At 43.1% G+C, this 15,516-nt stretch overlaps 1 protein-coding gene and 1 pseudogene across 4 annotated transcripts in view; both read left to right on the plus strand.

The window, feature by feature from the left end:
• Positions 1–10,591, plus strand: part of LOC110595380 — a 14,560-nt pseudogene extending 3,969 nt beyond the window's left edge. The window contains exon 2 of the transcript XR_002481795.1: positions 10,201–10,591. The product of XR_002481795.1 is annotated as a 60S ribosomal protein L35a pseudogene (transcript). The remainder of the gene's footprint in view (positions 1–10,200) is intronic.
• The window catches only part of PAIP2 (poly(A) binding protein interacting protein 2), a 34,517-nt gene that overhangs the window by 4,248 nt on the left and 14,753 nt on the right, over positions 1–15,516 (plus strand). The window lies entirely within an intron of this gene.

Genomic DNA, 15,516 nt, shown 5'->3' on the forward strand with positions numbered 1-15,516 from the left:
GGAAGGCTGAGGCAGAAGGATCGCCGGAACCCAGCAGGTCGAGGCTGCGGTGGCCGGGAGCAGCCACTGCACTCTAGTCTGGATGACAGAGTGAGACTCCAACTCAAAAAAAAGAAAAAAAAAAAAATCAGCTGGCATATGTTGAAAGAGAATGTGAAGTGCTTTCACAGTGATATACACACTGGATAATAAATGATGTATTTTAATGTGGAAGGAAGAAAATGAGATTGCAAATAGAAAAACACCAGGTGGAAGATATCAAATGTATTACTATTGCACAACATGTATCAATGAACCTGCAATGCATATCTCAGACATTAGCATATCTTAGAAAAATATAAGATTGAAAATGTTGATGTTTTTGTCATAAATAAGTTCTTCAGTGTCCCAATTTCCATTATAAGCCAAATATTCCAATAAAATTATTGGTTCCAACACTATAGTATTTAATATGAAGTGATTTTTTTTGTTTGTTTGCATAAAAAAGTGTGATCGAGTTGCTGGTACGTTATCCATGAGATGACTCCAAGTGCAAAGGGTTAATTAATCTAATTGTATGTAGCTAATGGCTACCATATTGGATGGCACAGGTTTGAAGGGCTTGAAGGGCCTCTGCTTCTTATATCAGTTTGTATAAATTTCTATGGCATTTCTGATGTGCTTGAGCTTTATTCAGTAAAGGCAATCCATTATTGCTCTCACCTTGTCACACTATAGTTGAGATTAGGGTAGCCTTTAATTAGAAGTTTTCTGTGACATTGTTTCACCTCTTATAGGTTTGACACCTGTGATTTTTTTATTAATAACCTCATATCTTGATCTAGAGACATTTAACTGTACTAAATGTTTAATAAGCACCAAAGTAGATAATGCTAATTGTTTTATGTAAAGCTCTCTACCAAGGTACTATTATTATTACCTATATAACATATGAGGAAACTTGAGACTCAGGTTAGATAATTTTATTTTTTATTTTATTTTATTTATTTATTTTTTGAGTTGGAGTCTCACTCTGTCACCCAGACTGGAGTGCCGTGGCTGCTCCCGACCATTGCAGCCTCGACCTGCTGGGCTCTGGCGATCCTTTCGCCTCAGCCTTCCATGTAGCTGGAACTACAGGCGCGCGCTACCACGCCCAGCTAATTTTTTGATTTTTATTGTAGAGATGCGGTCTCGCCAAGTTGCCCAGGTGGGTCTCGAACCTGCGGGCTCAGGCAATCCACTCACCTCAGCCTCCCAAAGGCACAGGAATACAGGCTGAGCCACCGAGCCTGGCTGTCCATGCCTTTTAAATTATTACCTTATACTGCCATTTTTTTTTTTTTTTAGTTGGAATCTCACTCTGCCACCCAGGCCACTGCAACCTTGACCTGCTGGGCTCAGGTGGTCCTTTTGCCTCAACCTTGACCAGCTGGTCTTGAACCTATGGGTTTGGACAGTCCTCTCACCTTGGCCTCCCAAAGTGCTGGGATTATAGGCGTGAGCCACAGCGCCCGGCATATACTGCCAAATATTAAAACAAAAATTTCAGCACTTCTCACAGGCTTCTGAGTGGAAAACAGACCAGTGGAAATATTTCTTGATTCCCTCTAACTGCAGAATAGACAGCTGGTACACTTAGATACATATATATGGAAATAAGGTTAAAGAGTTACAGCAGTTCAAAGTAGAGTCCAAGGGAATGAGAAAAAGATGGTCCTGTGGAGCATGAAAGAAGCAGAAGAGAAATCTGAATTTTTTTATTTTATAAAATGTTAAAGTTTATTTTGAACACTTAATATACACAAGAAAACAAATTAAAAATAAAGTTCTACAACTACATCCAAGTAGCTGCAAAGGCCATGATTTGTTCTTATTTATGGCTGTGTAATACTTCATTGTATATATGTAACACTTTTTTTTTGTTTTGAATTGAAGTCTCACTCCATCGTCCAGGCTGGAGTGCAGCGACACACTCACAGCCGCCCCAGCGTCAACCTACTGGGTTGAGAAATATTTTAATGAGAATTCTTAAGAGATGAAGCTGGGGCCGGGCTCAGTGGCTCAGCCTGTAATCCCAGCACTTTGGGAGGCCAAGGTGAGTGAATTTCCTGAGCCTGTGGGTTCAAGACCCACCTGGGCAGCATGGTGAGACCTCATCTCTACAATAAATCAGAAATTAGCTGGGCATGGTAGCACACGCCTGTCGTTCCAGCTACTTGGAAGGGTTAAGCAGAAGGACCGCTTGAGCCCAGCAGGTGGAGGCTGCGGTGGCCATGAGTGCCACTGCTCTCCAGCCTGGGCGACAGAGTGAGACTCTGATTCAAAAAAAAAAAAAAAAAAAATAGATGATAATATGAATTGTCAAGTGTTCAAAAATTATTTTAGCCAGGCATGATGGTTCACGCCTATAATCCCAGCACTTTGGAAGGCCGAGATGAGAGGGTTTCCTGAGCCCACACCTTCGAGACCAGCCTGGGTAACTTGGTGAGATCTCATCTCTATGATTTAAAAAAAAAAAAATTATTTTAAAAGAAATGTACTGGGCCGGGCATGGTGGCTCCGCCTGTAATCCCAGCACTTTGGGAGGCCGAGGCAAGTGGTTTGCCTGAGCCCGTAGGTTCAAGACCCACCTGGGCAACTTGGTGTGACCTCATCTCTACAATAAGTCAAAAATTAGCCGGTGTGGTACGCGTTCCTGGAGTTCCGGCTACTTAGAAAGCTAAGGCGGAAGGATCTCCTGAGTCCAGCAGGTCGAGACTCTGGTGGCCAGGAGCGTACCACTCCACACCAGTCTGGGTGACAGAGAAAGACTCCAACTAAAAAAAAAAAGATATATACTGTAAGAGAAAACTTAATAGTGGGAATCAAACAGTACTAAATTTCAACAAAACTCATAGGAGCTACATAATGGCTACACATGGACATAAAGATGAAAATAATAGGTACTAGAAACTTTAGAAGTGAGGGAAAGTGAAAAATTAATACAATAAAAAAAATTTCACACAACTCAGATTGACGAGGGAGGAAGTGGGTAAGTAAAATAATTTTAAAGTTCTTGCTTTGGCTGGGAGCAGGGATTTGGTTGGATATGCTGAAGGAAAAGCATTCTGAATGTTTTAAATTGTTTAGGGGTGTATAAGAACATATTTTTTTATTTATTTATGTTATTTTATTTTATTTTATTTTGAGTTGGAGTCTCACTCTGTCGCCCAGGCTGGAGTGCAGTGGCACATTCACGGCCACCGCAACCTCTACCTGCTTCAGGCGACCCTTCCTCCCTCAACCTTCCAAGTAGCTGGAACTAGAGGCATGTGCCACCATGCCAGGCTAATTTTTTGACTTACTGTAGAGATAAGGTCTCACCAAGTTGTCCAGTCTGATCTCGAACCCGTGGGCTCACACAGTCCTCTCGCCTTGGCCTCCCAAAGTGCTGGGATTATAGGCGTGAGCCACTGTGCCTGGCCTAAGAATGTATTTTTAGTTGATAGAAAAATAGTTAAAGCTACTAATGTAGGAAAATAAATGCTACAGGAAATAGTTAATAAAACACAAAAAGAAACAGAAGCGGGGCTCTGTGTCTCAGCCTGTAATCCCAGCGCTTTGGGAGGCTGAGGTGAGTGGATTGTCTGAGCCCGTGGGTTTGAGACTTACCTGGGCAATTTGGCAAGTGCTCATCTCTACAATAAATCAAAAAATTAGCCGGGTGTGGTAGTGCGTGCCTGTAGCTCCAGCTACTTGGAAGGCTGAGGCGGAAGGATCACCAGAGCCCAGCAGGACAAGGCTGTAGTGGCCGGGAGCAGCCACTGCACTCCAATCTGGGTGACAGAATGAGACTCCAACTCAAAAAACAAACAAACAAACAAAAGAAACATAAGATTAGTAAGCATAAAATTATAATGGAAGACAAACTCAACATCAAGTATCAAAAAATATTAAGTCCCTGTGAGGCAGAGATTCTCAGACTGGGTTAAATAATCCAGTGTAGGCCACATGTGGTGGCTTAAGCCTGTAATCCTACCATTTTGGGAGACCAAGACGAGAGGATTGCCTGAGCCCAGGGGATCGAGACCAGCCTGGGCAACTTGGTGAGCCCTTGTCTCTACAGTAAATCAAAAAGTTAGCATGATGTGGTAGCTCACACCTGTAGTTCCAGCTACTTGGAAGGCTGAGGTGGAAGGATCACATGAGCTCATCAGGTCGAACCTTGGGTGGCCGTGAGCATGGCACTGCACTCCAGTCTGGGCAACAGAGTAAAACTCTGATTCAAAAAATAATAATAATAAGCCAGTGTAGTGGAGGACTTGAATAAACTACTCTCAGAATTGAACATCAAGAAAATGATCAGACTTAATATATGTACATAATTTTTTATATTACAAATGGAAATCATACAATCTTCCCCTTAGGCCCGATAGGTTTTTAAAAAATCAGTCGCCAGGTGGAGTGCCTTAGCAGTTTGGGAAGCACAGGCAAGAGGACTGCCTGAATCCAGGGGTTCAAGGCTGGCCTGGGCAGCTTGGTGAGACCTCATCTCTACAACAAATTTTTAAAAATTTAGCTGGGCACAGTGGTGCATGCCTGTGATTCCAACTACTTGGAAGGCTGAGATGGAAAAATCGCCTGAATCCAGCAGGTCAGCGCTGCGGTGGCCGTGATTGTGCTATTGTACTCCAGCCTGGGCGACAGAGTGAGATTCCTACTCAAATATAAAAGTCAATCATGCTCTCGGTCTCTCTTTCTCTCTTCAGTCTCTCTTTCTCTCCCTCTCTGTCGCTCTCTCCCTCTCTGCAGCTTTCTCCCCACCTCTCTTCCTCCTCCTCTCTCTCTCTCCACAGACCCTTTCCCTTTTCCCTTGTAACCACCACTTTAATAAATCTCTTGGTCCTGGCAAAAAAATAAAAATAATAAAAAAATAAAAGTCAATCATAACTATAATAATTTTAAAGCATGAAGGTTTTACTGACTGTATCTTGTAACATAATTAGATGATAACCAAAATAACGTTTAACCACTTAGAAATTAAGTAAAATACTCAGAATAATCTCTGGCTCATTATAAATTAAATAAGTAACTAGATTTAGTTAAAAATTATTTGATGGCCATTGCCGTGCTAAACTACATTATGGCCATGTTGCTCCTTGAGCTATGACCAGGCCATGTTTTCTTTTTTTTTTTTTGAGTTGGAGTCTCACTCTGTCGCCCAGACTGGAGTACAGTGGCCGCTCCCAGCCACCACAGCCTTGACCTGCTGGGCTCCGGTGATCCTTCCGCCTCAGCCTTCCACGTAGCTGGAACTACAGACGCGCGCTACCACACCCGGCTAATTTTTTTGATTTATTGTAGAGATGAGGTCTTGCCAAGTTGCCCAGATGGGTCTCGAACCCACGGGCTCAGGCAATCCCCTCACCTCAGCCTCCCAGAGGTGTGGGATTACAGGTTTAGCCACCGAGCCCGGCTTAGGCCATGTTTTCTTAAGGTTTGGTCCTCTCCCCTTCCTTAGAGAGGTAAATTTCCTCTTTTTCTCTGATTTACTTTATAAATAAACTATATTTTTCTAATGTTAAAAAAATGATAAAGTAAAATAAATAAAAATCATTTGATATTTCTTTTTATTTTTTTTTGAGTTGGAGTCTACTCTGTTACCCAGACTGGAGTGCTGTGGCCGCAACCGGCCACTGCAGCCTCGACCTGCTGGGCTCCAGTGATCCTTCCGCCTAAGCCTTCCAAGTAGCTGGAACTACAGGCGCGCGCTAAATGTCCAGCTAATTTTTGATTTATTTTATTTATTTTTTGAGTTGGAGTCTCACTCTGTCACCCAGACTGGAGTGCCGTGGCCGCTCCCGGCCACCGCAGCCTTGGCCTGCTGGGCTCTGGGGATCCTTCCACCTCAGCCTTCCAAGTAGCTGGAACTACAGGTGCGCGCTACCACACCCGGCTAATTTTTTGATTTTTATTGTAGAGATGAGGTCTCGCCAAGTTGCCCGGGCGGGTCTCGAACCCGCGGGCTCAGGCAATCCATTCACCTCAACCTCCCAAAGGCACGGGATTACAGGCTGAGCCACCGAGCCTGGCTTAATTTTTTATTTATTATAGAGATGAGTTCTTGCCAAGTTCCCCAGGCGGATCTCGAACAATCCACTCACCTCAGCTTCACAAAACGCTGGGATTACAGGCTGAGCCACCGAGCCCGGCCTGATATGTCTTTTTTTTTTTTTTTGAGCTTTTCAATTTTGATGCCTTTTAATGCTTCTGCTGTTTTTTTGTTTGTTTGTTTTTGAGTTGGAGTCCCACTCTGTTGCCCAGACTGGAGTTCAGTGGCCCCTCCCAGCCACCGCAGCCTCGACTTGCTGGGCTCCGGTGATCCTTCGCCTCAGCCTTCCGAGTAGCCGGAATTACAGGCGCGTGCTACTGATATTTCTTTATCACCACTTCTGGAGAGTACCAGCCTGACAACATAGCTAGATACTGTCTCTTAAAAAAAAAAAAAAAAAAAGTGGACTTGTTGGTGTCTGCCTATAGCTAATGAGAAGACTGAAGCAGGAGGATCACTTGAGTCAAACAGTTCGAGGCTGCAGTGAGCTGTGGTCATACAGCTGTGCTCCAGCTTGGTTGACAGAGTAAAGCCCTGTTTCAAAAAAAAAAAAAAAACCTGAGCATGGTGACTGTAATTCCAGCAGTTTGGGAGGCTGAGAAGGCTCATTTGAGGCCAGAAGTTGAGACCAATCTGGGCAACATAGCAAGATCCCATCTCTGTTTTAAAAATAAATAAAAATAAAAATTTATTAAGTGGAAGGTTGAAAATAAACAATTGTCAACTTGATAAAGAGCAACAAACAGGCTGATACTAAGTAGAGAGATGGAAATAAAGTAAGCAAACCTAAAACTGGACTCGGCTCGGTGGCTCAGCCTGTAATCCCAGCAATTTGGGAGGCCAAGATGAGTGGATTGCCTGAGCCTGCGGGTTTGAGACCAGCCCGGGCAACTTGGTGAGACCTCATCTCTATAATAAATCACAAAAATTAACTGGGCATGGTGGTGTGCGTCTGTAGTTCCAGCTACTTGAAAGGCTGAGGCGGAAGGATTGCCTAAGCCTAGCAAGTCGAGGTGGGGTGGCTGTGAGTGTGCCACTGCACTCCAGCCTGCGACAGAGTGAGACTCCAACTCAAAAAATTAAAAAAAATAAAAATAAACATTTAAATGTAAAACATTGAAACTACAAAAATATTAAGAGAAAATATAGGAAGTATAACCTCAAAATAGGGAAAGACTTCCTAAGCAAGATGAGAATATCCCAGAAGCTGTAAAAGAAAACTGAGATTCCATTTTTAGCTCCATCTGGTTGCAAAAATAAAATATACTGATAATATCCGGTACTGTTGAAGATGGGGCAAAATTAGTACACTCAAACACTGTAATAGAAGTATGTATTATGACAACAACATTTGGGCAAATATTATCTTTTTTTTTTTGAGTCGAATTCTTTGTCACTCAGGCTGGAGTGCAGTAGCACAATCACAGTTCACTGTGCCCTCAACTTCCTGGGCTCTCAGATGATCCTTCTGCCTCAGCTTCCCAAGTAGCTAGGACAGCAGGCTCGTGCAACCACATGTGGCTAAATTTTTATTTTTTATATATTTTGAATTTTTTTGTAGAGATGAAATCTTGCTATGCTGTCCATGTTCCTGCTTTGGCCTCCCAATGTTTTGTGAGGCAGCGTACCCAGCCCTGTCATCTCTTAAAATTACAAATGCATATGGCCTTTGACATAGTTATTCCTACTCATGAGGATGTATGCTTATAGGAAGCACAACTAGAAAAGGATAAGTTGTGGGGGAAGGGAAGGGAGATGGGATTAACGGTAGTAAATATCTGGGGACAGGGAGACACCTCTTATCAACAAGGACGCCTGAATGAAGCATATTTGTATACCTGACCCTTAACTGTACCCCACAATATCATAATAAAAAATACTGATTAAAAAAAAAAAAGAAAAGGATAGGTACACAAGGGTGATCATAGCAGAATTGTTTGTAATGGTGAAAACAGGGAACATAAATGAGCATCAGAAGGGGAGTGGTTGAATAAGTAGTATTGCATCCTTATTTTTATTGATTGATTGATTGAGGCGGAATCTCACTCTGTCACTCAGGCTAGAGTGCAGTGGCACATTCACGGCCACACCAGCCTCCACCTGTTGGACTCAGTTGATCCTTCTGCCTCAGCCTTCCAAGTAGCTGGAACTACAGGCATGCGCCACCACACCCAGCTAATTTTTTTATTTATTGTAGAGATGAGGTCTCTCCAAGTTGCCCAGGGTGGTCTCAAACCCATGGGCTCTGGGAGTCCTCTTATCTCAGTCCCCCAAAGTGCTGAGATTATAGGCGTGAACCACCATGCCCAGCCAGGAAATCTTATTACACATATTTTAATAACTGCTAGACATATTAAACTACTTTTTCTGAGTTAGCTTTACTATGTTACCAAAAGGTATCCTTTGTATGAGATTAATGCTGAATTTTTTTTTGATGTTTTGATATATTTTCTTTTTTTTTCTTGAGTTGGAGTCTCACTCTGCCACCCAGACTGGAATGCAGTGGCACGCTCCCGGACACCGCAACCTTGACCTGCTGGGCTCTGGCGATCCTTCTGCCTCATCCTTCCAAGTAGCCAGAACTATGGGCGCGTGCTACCATACCTGGCTCATTTTTGATTTATTGTAGAGATGAGATCTCGCCAAGTTGCCCGGGCTTGTCTCAAACCCACGGGCTCAGACAATCCACTCACCTCGGCCTCCCAAAGTGCTGGGATTACAGGCTGAGCCACTGAGCCAGGCCGATTTTTTATATATTTTCTGGTAATCTTAGAGTTTTAACATCATACACATGCCTTTTTTCTTTTTTTTTTTTAATCGTAATCTCACTCTACCCAGACTGGAGTGCAGTGGCATGCTCACGGCTAGCACAGCCTTTACCTGCTGGGCTCAGGAGATTCTTCCACCTCAGTCTTCCAAGTAGCTGGAATTACAGGTGCATACCACCATGCCCAGCTAATTTTTTGATTTATTGAAGAGACGAGGTCTGGTCTCGAACCCGTGGGCTCACGCAGTCCTTTTGCCTCTGCCTCCCAAAGTGCTGGGATTACAGGTGTGAGCCATCATGACCGACCATACACATGCCTTGAAGCAAATAGTGATTACTAAAGATTTGGGGGAGCTAGGGGTGATGGCTCACACCTATAATCCCAGTACTTCGGAGGTGAAACTGAGAAGATTGCCTGAGCCCTGGCATTGAGACCAGCCTGGGCAACTAGGTGAGACCTTATGTCTACAATAAATAAAAAAATTAGGTAGGCACCAGTAGGCACCTGTAGTTCCAGCTACTTGGAAAGCTGAAGTGGAAGGATTGCCTGAGTCCAGCAGGTCAAGGCTGCAGTGCCTGTGAGCATACCACTACACTTCACCCTGGGTAACAGAGTGAGACTCCGATTCAAGGGGGGGGAAAAAAAGATTTGGAGAAAAATTTTTGGCTTTCTCAATTTATTCTTGTTTGTTTTATATTAGGTTAGATTGAGTTATGAGCCAAAACTAAGATAGCAATAGATTGGTATGGTGAATTCCCAGAGTTTTTTTTTTATTATTATATTGTCAAGTCATTATCTGTCTTTGGTATTCATACATCTTGAGCAAATTAGGTGCTTCTGTTGTGGGTCTAGCAATTCCTCTAAGTTTTTTTTGTTTGTACTAGAGGAAAGATTTTTCCCAGCCAAGGGATACTAACACATGAGGGAGTACCCCCAAAAACCTGGAATTCTCTTTTTCTTTTTTTTTTGTTTTTTGAGTTGGAGTCTCACTTGGTCGCCCAGACTGGAGTACAGTGGCCGCTCCCGACCACTGCAGCCTCGCCTGCTGAGCTCCAGGGATCCTTCCGCCTCAGCCTTCCGAGTAGTCGGAGTTACAGGCATGCGCTACCATGCCTGGCTGATTTTTTTTTTGATCTTTTTGAGTTGGAGTCTCACTCTGTTGCCCAGTGATTTTTTTGATTTATTGTAGAGATGAGGTCTCGCTGCCCAGGTGGGTCTCGAACCCGCGGGCTCAGGCAATCCACTCACCTCAGCCTCCCAAAGGTGCGGGATTATAGGCTGAGCCACTGAGCCCGGCTTGGAATTCTCTTTCCGCCAACTTGGAGTCCTCAGAGGCCTGCTGTGAACAGGATTTCTAAGAGGTACATATTTCTGAAAGACTGTGGTCCAAAGCCATTTTTGCTGACTATAAGTGAGGTCTCTGGAACCAAAGGGAGCACACAGCTCTTCTCAAAATTGAAGGTGTTTATGCCCAAGATGAAACTGAATTCTGTTTGGGCAAGAGATGTGCTTATATATATAAAGCAAAGAACAACACAGTGACCCCTGGCAGTAAACAAAACAAAACCAGAATAATCTGGGGAAAGGTAACTCGGACCCATGAAAACAGTGGCATGGTTCGTGCCAAATTCCGAAGCAATCTTCCTGCTAAGGCCATTGGACACAGAAGCCGTGTAATGCTGTACCCCTCAAGGATTTAAACTAATGGAAAGTAAATAAATAAACATGAATTTGTAAAAACAAAAAAAAACTGTAATTATCTTTTGGAGAGCGGGCCCCTTGTAGTATACTTGCAATTTGTTCCTCTATATCAAACTATCAACCAACCCAAGTTTTTCTGGAAAGTTTGAGAAGGTTGCATCACAATTTGTGGAAAAAACTTCCTGACTTGTGGCAAACAGATGACTGGTTCTTCCACCACGACAATGCACCTGCCCACACCACACTGAGTGTTCAGCAGTTTTTGGCCAAAAATGTCATGACTCCTGTGCTCCATCCTCCCTATTCTCCAGATCTCACCCAAGAGACTTTTTTTTTGTTTCCCAGTATGAAAAAAGTTCTTAAAGGGAAATATTTTGCCGATGTGGAAGACACAAAATTAAAAATGGCAGAAGTACTAAAAGGCATCAAAACTGACAAGTTCAAAAACTGTTTTGAGCAGTGGAAAAAGTATGTTGATAGGTGTAGTGCATTAAATGGAGAGTACTTTGAAGGTGACCAACGTTTAAGCATGTAAGAATAAATACATGATTTTTTAATAAATAAATTCCAGATTTTTTTTGGGTCCTCCTCATATGTAGATTTGAGCTCATTGAATTTGGGAGTTTGAAGTCATTTGTTTCTGGTTATCTCTGGAATGGTGATATACCCCAGCTATACACATTTTACTGTATCTCTCTTATTAAAGGTTACCCTAGGCATTATAATTAGCATTTTATTTGATAATAATGCAGTTTGAATGAATTATCAACTTAGTTTTATTTATTTATTATATATTTATTTTATTTTATTTTTTTGAGTTGTATGAGTCTCACTCCTACGCCCAGGCTGGAGTGCAGTAGCATGCACGCTCACTACCATCCCAGCGTTCATATGCTGGGCTCCACCGATCCTTCTGCCTCAGCCTTCCGAGTAGCTGGAACTACAGATGCGCACTACCACGTCCGTCTATTTTTTATTTTATTGTAGAGATGAGGTCTCACCAAGTTGCCCGGGTTGGTCTCAAACCCGTGGGCTCAGGCAGTCCACTCGCCTTGGCCTCCCAAAGTGCTGGAATTACAGACTGAGCCACCGAGCCTGGCCAACTTAGTTTTAAGTGTATACAAAAACTTACATAGCTCATTCCCCCTTAATTTGTTATTGTTACACAAAATACATCTTTGTACATCTTGTACCTGTTAACGTATAAATTAAAATTTTTTAAAAGTTTTAAAACAGTTTATTAGCAAGAAGAGAAGGAAAACGAATTTATGGCAGAAAGTCCTGCCATAGGCAAGTTTTTCAAGAAAGCAAAACCGTAAATTTATAATTTTTGTATTATGTGTTTTCCTTTTTTTTTTTTAATTTTGAGTTGGAGTCTCACTCCCACACCCAGACTAGAGTGCAGTGGCCGCTCCCGGCCACCACAGCCTTGACCCGCTGGGCTCTGGTGATCCTTCCGCCTCAGCCTTCCGAGTAACCAGAACTACAGGTGTGCACTACCACGCCCGGCTAATTTTTTTGATTTATTGTAGAGATGAGGTCTCGCCAAGTTGCCCGGACGGGTCTCAAGTCCGCGGGCTCAGGCAGTTCACTTGTCTTGGCCTCCCAAAGCGCTGGGATTACAGGCTGAGCCACCGAGCCTGGCCATGTATTTTCCTTTTAAATCATGTAGAAAAAGAGGAGTTATAAGCCAAAGCAAAGTACATTATTACTGACTTTGTGTTACCTGTATAGTTATTTTTACTGACATTCTTTATTTCTTCATATGGATTCAGGTTAGTGTCTAGTGTTCTTTCATTTCAGCCTGAAGTGTTCGTTTGTTTCTTTATTTTTTATTTTTTATTTTAGTTGTAGTCTCTGTCACCCAGGCTGGAAGGCAGTGGCACACTCACGGCCACTGCAGCCTCAACCTGCTGGGCTTAGGCGATCCTTCCACCTCAGCCTTCCAAGTAGCTGGGAATACGGGCGTGTGCCACCACGCCCAGCTAATTTTTTATTTATTGTAGAGATGAGGTCTTGCCAAGTTGCCCAGACTTGTCTCGAACCCGTGGGCTCCCTAAGTCCCAGAATTATAGGCATTAGCCACTGCACCCAGCCTCATTCTAGCTTTTCTTGTGGGACAAGTCTACTAGTGACCGACTTTGTTTTTGTTTATCTGAGATTGTCTTAATTTTTCCTTCATTTCTGAAAGAGTGGTTTTGCCACTTTTTAAAAATTTCAGTACTTTGAACATGTTGCCCTCTTATCGCCATGGTTTCTAATGGAAATCAACTGTTAATTTTGTTGAGGGCCAGACTTGGTGGCTCAGCCTATAATCCCAGCACTTTGGGAGGCCGAGGTGAGTGGACTGCCTGAGCCCGCGGGTTCAAGACGTACTCAGGCAGCTTGGCGAGACCTTATCTCTACAATACATTAAAAAGTAGCCAGGCGTGGTAGCGCACGCCTTTAGTTCAGCTACTCGGAAGGCTGAGGTGGAAGGGTCGAGGTGGAAGGATAGCCGGAGCCCAGCCAGTCGAGGCTGTGGTGGCCGGGAGTGTGCCATTGCACTCCAGTCTGGGCGACAGAGTGAGACTTCAACTCAAAAAAAAAAAAAAATCTTATTGAGGATCCCTTGTATGTGATGAGTTGTTTCTCTCTTTTCTTTTTTTTTTTTTTTTTTTTTGAGTTGGAGTCTCTCTGTCGCCCAGGCTGGAGGGCAGTGGCACACTCCCAGCCACCACAGCCTCGACTGGCTGGGCTCCGGCAATCCTTCCGCCTCAGCCTAATCCACTCACCTCAGCCTCCCAAAGTGCTGGGATTATAGGCTGAGCCACCGAGCCCGACTCAAGATGTTTTCAAGATATTCTCTTTATCTTTGGCTTTATGTGGTTGTAATTTGATTTTTTGATTTGATTATAATGTGTCCATATGGATCACTTTGAGTTTGTCCTACTTGGAGTTCTTTGAGCTTTTTAGATATGTAGATTCATGTCTTTCTGTCAAATTTGTAGAGTTTTAGACTACTGTTTATTTAGATATTCTTTCGGACCCATTTTCCTCCCCTCCTGGGGATTCCGTTTTGTATATGTTGGTGTCTTACAGGTCTCTTGCTGTTCTGTTCATTTTGCTTTTCATTTATTCATCTTCCTCAGACTGGATAATCTCAGTTGACCTTTCTTGAAGCTTACTGATTCTTTCTTCTCCCTGTTCAAATCTGCTGTTAAATCCCTTGAGTAAATTTTTCATTTGTACTTTTCAACTTTAGAATTTCTATTTGGCTTCTTTTTATTATTTGTCTCTCTTTATTAATATTTTCTATTTGGTTGGACATTCTATGATTTCCTTTAGCTCTTTGAGCATACTTAATATTTTTGCTTCATAATCTTTGTCTAATAAGCCCAGTATTTGGGCTCCCTTGGGGACAGTTTCTCTTAATTTATTTTCTGTTTGTGGACCATATCTTACTTCTTTGCACTACTCATAATTTTTGTTGAAAATAACTTTGTATATTATAATGTGACAACTCTGGAAATTAGATTCTCTCCTTTCTCCAGGGTTGTTCCTACTTATTGTAGTTGTTTCTTTAGTGGCTTTGCTGAAGTAATTTTGCAAGGTTGTATTCTTTTACTGTGTGTGGCTATTGAACTCTCTTCATTAGCTTAGTGGTCAGCTAGTGATTGTGATTTCCTGTTTTTGCCTGAAGCAAAAAACAGACCTCTTTTTGCAGGTGGGCTCTATATATGTGTTGAGGCACACCTTCAACATTGAGGTAGGTAGTGTACTACTCTGTCTTAGTCTTCACATTCTGCATATGCAGAGGCTGAATGTCAGCCAGCAGTAAGAACTTAAGGCTTCTTCTGCTCTTTTCTAAGCAGGTGCCCAACACTGATGTGTTTATGGTTTTCTAGGGCTCTCAGAATATGTGGGAGGTTTTCCAAGCCCTTATTCTCAAGGCATCTCCTTAACCAGCCTTTCCTTCCTCAGTTGTTTGCCCCAACTGTTATTGCTACTACATTTACCTTTAACTATTTTTGACAAATGTGTGTGCCGCCACTCCTTCCCCCCCAGGAGCAAAACCTTTGTGGGAAGTCCTTTAGGGATCCACTGGACAGGCAAAAACAGCCACAATTCTTTTTTTTTTTTTTTTTTTTGAGTTGGAGTCTCATTCTGTCGCCCAGACTGGAGTGCAGTGACCGCTCCCAGCCACCGCAGCATCGACCTGGGCTCCGGAGATCCTTCCGCCTCAGCCTTCCAAGTAGCCGGAATTACAATCATGCGCTACCATGCCCGGCTGATTTTTTTATTTATTTTAGAGATGAGGTCTCGCTCCCTAGGCAGGTCTCGAACCTGCGGGCTCGGGCAATCCACTCACCTCAGCCTCCCAAAGGCGCGGGATTACAGGCTGAGCCACCGAGCCTGACTAATTCTTTGTATGTAATATTTATCTCCCTCTAACCTATACTAGAAATGCAGGCTGCTATCTTCCAGGCTTTCACCAAGCTGTGAAGTGGGAAATGGCACCAGAGTAATTTAAAATACCACAGTAGGCCAAACAGCAGTGGCTCACACCTGTAATCCCAGCACCTGCTTTAGCCCAAGAGTTTGAGACCCACCTAGGCAACACAGCAAGACCTCTACAAAATTCAAAAAATTAGCTGGCTATAGCAGTGTGCTCCTTTAGTCCTAGCTACTCAGGAGGCTAGGACAGAAGGATCACCCGAGAACCCAGAAGGTCAAGGCTGTAGTGAGCCATGATTGTGCCACTGCGCTGCAATCTGGATGACAGAGTGAGACTCTGACTCAAAAAAAACCCACAAAGATCTCTTACTGGAATTCAACTATTTTTTGTCTTCATTAAGCATTCCCCTGGAATTAGATTCCAAAGTTCCATTTTATTTTTATTTTTATTTATTTATTTTTTTTTGAGTTGGAGTCTCGCTCTGTCGCCCAGACGGGAGTGCAGTGGCCGCTCCCGGCCACCGCAGCCTCGCCTGC

The sequence above is a fragment of the Carlito syrichta genome, unplaced genomic scaffold, assembly GCF_000164805.1.
Source record: "Carlito syrichta isolate Samal-C Ts95f unplaced genomic scaffold, Tarsius_syrichta-2.0.1 Scaffold80101, whole genome shotgun sequence".
Taxonomy (NCBI): domain Eukaryota; kingdom Metazoa; phylum Chordata; class Mammalia; order Primates; family Tarsiidae; genus Carlito; species Carlito syrichta.